This window comes from Rhinolophus hipposideros (assembly GCF_964194185.1).
Source record: "Rhinolophus hipposideros genome assembly, chromosome: 11".
Classification (NCBI taxonomy): Eukaryota; Metazoa; Chordata; class Mammalia; order Chiroptera; family Rhinolophidae; genus Rhinolophus; species Rhinolophus hipposideros.
In genome coordinates this window covers 47,584,395-47,588,409 of record NC_138057.1, presented here as the reverse complement: position 1 = coordinate 47,588,409, position 4,015 = coordinate 47,584,395, and the positions used below count along the sequence as shown (strand labels likewise).

The 4,015-nt window shown below is 41.8% G+C and overlaps 1 pseudogene across 1 annotated transcript; it reads left to right on the top strand.

Moving 5' to 3' along the window:
• Positions 1–1,200: 1,200 nt before the first annotated feature.
• Positions 1,201–3,504, top strand: LOC308505031 (dual specificity protein phosphatase 5-like; annotated as a pseudogene). The gene is made up of 2 exons: positions 1,201–1,661; positions 2,998–3,504. The product of its transcript is annotated as a dual specificity protein phosphatase 5-like (transcript).
• Positions 3,505–4,015: the final 511 nt, after the last annotated feature.

Here is a 4,015-nt window from a genome sequence, read left to right as displayed (position 1 = left end):
CTTAGGTGCACCTTTTCTGGTTCCTGTTGGAGAGATGGTAGTTAGAAGTCAGAGTCCTATATAGCTATTCTTTCTGTGTGACTTTCAGGATTCTATGGCGCACAACACAGTCCTCAACTAGAGATGGGCTGGCAGGAGAATTGAGTGCTCTGGGAACCAAGCAATGAGAAAGAACTAGTCCACGGGCCAGTCCAAGTTCAAGTGAAAATGCTCCAACACCAGAGTAGAGTCTGGAAGGCCAGGAAGAAGATTAGTGAGCAAAGGAGGAGAGTAGAGCGAGATGAGGTAAGGGCTGAGCCGTCTGTCCTGTTCTTCTACTGGCAGAGAACAATGGTACACAATATCTCAGTACATATAACCCTCAGAAGAGGAAGCTGGGAACAGGATGTTTTTTTCTTTTAGTGATTAAAATCTGGATTGAGTAAATGAATGAAAGTTACCCAAAGAATGATTAATTTGGGTAATTTTTGAATCATGTTAATGAATGCTAACAAAGCACATGATAAGTAACAAACTAAAGTTAACAGATAACCCAGAAACTGAGGTCACCTTGCTTAATCTTATATAGATTTGTGTATTATTTTATGGTAATTGTTACGTTGTATATGTAGGACATAATCCTTTTCTGCTCGTGAATTGTTTCTAGCACAGTAGATTGAATACAATTAAATACCAGTATTTCCCAATGTGCCCAAATAATACTACAACTTCCAGATGTTCTACCACCCAGTTCAAGAGCCCTGGCATTATCTCAAGCTTCCACCAGAATGTGAAATAACTGGGTAGAGATGGATGAGGCTGAAAAATGTAAGTGAGCTCAAGACGTGGTTTAAACGTACTTTCTTAAAGCAGCTTTTAAGGACAACTTATAACATTTGGGGTACATTCTTAAGTTCTTTAAATTTAATGTCACTGATAATTACTTGGCATCTCTATAATTCTGAGCCTTAGTAGTATGACCTACTATTAGTAAAGCTTATTGTTTTATGGATATGTGAGAGGAAGCGCCTATACCAAAAAATCCTAACCCCCATCAATAGCAGAATTGTTTTTAATAAATCCACCCCAACTCTGAACTGAAATAATAAACTTTGTATGGAATCTTTATTTAACTGCATGGTGGGGGGAGGGGAGAATATGTGGGATAATATATACTTTCAGAGACTTAAAAAATATAAAATAGAGTTTCTGGAGCAGTAAATGTCCTGGCCAGGTTGGGCACCGAGCGTACAGGGAGGCACTGGGCTCTGTCTGGTGGCCCCAGTCTTAAAAGTCTACTTCCTCCAAGGGGAATAGGAGAGCTTCTGCTCAGAATATGCTGAGTGTTGCATGGATATAAAACCCATTTCACAAGAGAAGGCTGAAACCAAGAGAGCCATCACTAGCCAGTATGGGAAACCAGTACTCCGCATCAGCCCTAGGCTGGCTTCTGAGCAGGGCGGCCCAGTTGCAATCCTCCCATTCCTCAACCTGGGAAGAGATTACCTTGCATGCAAGTGTGAGGTTCTCACCAACCTGCCTATCGCAGTCTTGCTGGACGTCTCAGTGCAGACCTCTGAGGCCTATCCCACCCACTTACACTACAAATGGATCCTCGCAGCTGACATTAGCTCCCACTTTCAAGAAACAATAGACTTTGTCAATGGTATATCGCATAAGGGGTTAATATCCAAAATTTATATTAAAAAAAAAAACTCATTCAACTCAACACCAAAAAAACAAACAACCCAATTAAAAAATGGGCAGAGGACATGAAGAGACATTTTTCTAAAGAGGACATACAGATGGCAAACAGACATATGAAAAAATGCTAAACCTCACTAACCATCAGAGAAATGCAAATAAAAACCAAAATGAGATACCACCTCACCCCAGTCAAATGGTTATCATCAATAAATCAACAAACAACAGGTGCTGGCGAGGATGTGGAGAAAGGGAATCCTCGTGCCATGTTGGTGGGATTGCAGATTGGTGCAGCCACTATGGAAAACAGTATGGAGGTATCTCAAAAAACTGAAAATGGAACTACCTTATGACCCAGCAATTCCACTTCTACATATCTATCCAGAGAAATCCAAAATGCTAATTCAAAAAAATTTATGCACTCCTAGGTTTATTGCAGCACTTTACACAATAGCCAAGATATGGAAACAACCGAAATGCCCATCAGTAGATGACTGGATAAAGAAACTGTGGTACATTTATACAATGGAGTATTACACAGCCATAAAGAAGAATGAAATCTTGCCATTTGCAATGATATGGATGGGCCTAGAGAACATTATGCTAAGTGAAATAAATCAGACGGAGAAAGACAAATACCATATGATCTCATTTATATGCAAAATCTAAAGAATAGAATAAATGAACAAACTAATCAGAAACAGTCTCAGAGATACAGAGTCAAAACTGAGGGTTGCTAGATGGGAAGGGGGTGAGGATGAGGGAGAAGGTGAGGAGAATAGAAAGCACAGTCGGTAACCACAAGATTGCCACAGGGATATGAAAATCAGTTTGGGGAATATAATCAATAACGTAAAGATTTCATAGGGTATCTGATGGACACTTGTCTTGTTAGAGAGACCACCTCAGGAACAATGTAGATGCCTGATCACTGCACTGTACACCTGAAGCTGAAGCTGAATAATAATGAATGTCAACTATAATTTTATATATATATATATATGTATATATATATGTATATATATATATATATATATATATATATATATATATATAGAGAGAGAGAGAGAGAGAGAGAGAGAGAGAGAGAGATACAAGAAGTGGAGTACAGCATAAGAAATAAAGACAGTGGAAATGTAACAGCTGTATGCAATGTCAGAGGGGTAGTAGAATGGGGGAGGGAGGTTATCACTTTGTGAGGGGTGTAAATGATAAATGTCTAACTATTACGTTGTTTTGTACACCTGAAACTAATTTTTAAAAAAGAAAGAAAAAAAGAAACAATAGACTTCACTGACTGCGTTAGGGAAAAAGAAGCAAGGACCTAGTCCGCTGTGAGGCTGGGATCTCCTATTCTCCCGCCATCTGCATGGCTTACCTCCTGATGACCAAGCAGTTCTGCCTGAAGGACGCCTTCAATTACATCAAGCAGAGGAGGAGTGGGATCTCGCCCAACTTTGGCTTCTTGGGCCAGCTCCTGCAATGTGAATCTGAGATCTTGCCTTCCATGCCCATCCCCAGACCCTCCTGCCAAGGGGAGGCAGCCGGAGCTTCATTTACAGCCCACTTGCAGACACCGAGTCCTGGTGTGCAGGGTTCCTGCCGCACATGCCCAACCTCCACGCTGCGCCAGTGCCCACCCACTCCACAGTCCCAGTGCTCAACGAGAGCCCATGGCCACAGTCACATCCTGCAAAAACTGGGATGGGGGAACCAGCCCAGCCCCAAGAACAACTGCAATTGTGCCTTTTAAACTTGCAAACATTTCATACCTGTGCAATACCATCCCAGTGGAGTGGCGAGCAGTCACCAGGCTTATAGACAAACTTCAGACTGACCTTGGGGATAGGTTCTGAGGACCAAAGGAAGGAAGACCTAACTTATCGGAGAGAGGACTGACTTCTGTATCTAGATGCCCTGCCCTCTCAGGACTGCCCAGTCCTGGCACCTAGAAGTTCGCCTTTTCACTTCAAGTGTAAGGTAATAAATACCTGTGGCCACAGGGGAGAAAACCGTTGCTAGACTGGGGGATAGGCAGTTACAAAGCCAATTTTACTTTGTAGGAAGCACAATTTCCACCTTATTTTTCATAACTTTGGCCATCTGTCTCTGTTGTTTCAGGGCATAAGCTGATCACCAACTAGTTAGGAAAGTAATCTTATGGGGTTTGTAGGGACACCATATATATGCCGATTTGACTCCTTAAATGTTTTTGAGATTCCCTCTTGGGTCCAATGGAGGTAGTTGGTTGAAGTAGCCATATTTGTATGCTGGCACTTCTGGGTTGCCTTTCACTATGGGTTCTTGTCTTGGGCTTTGGCATGATTCTTAT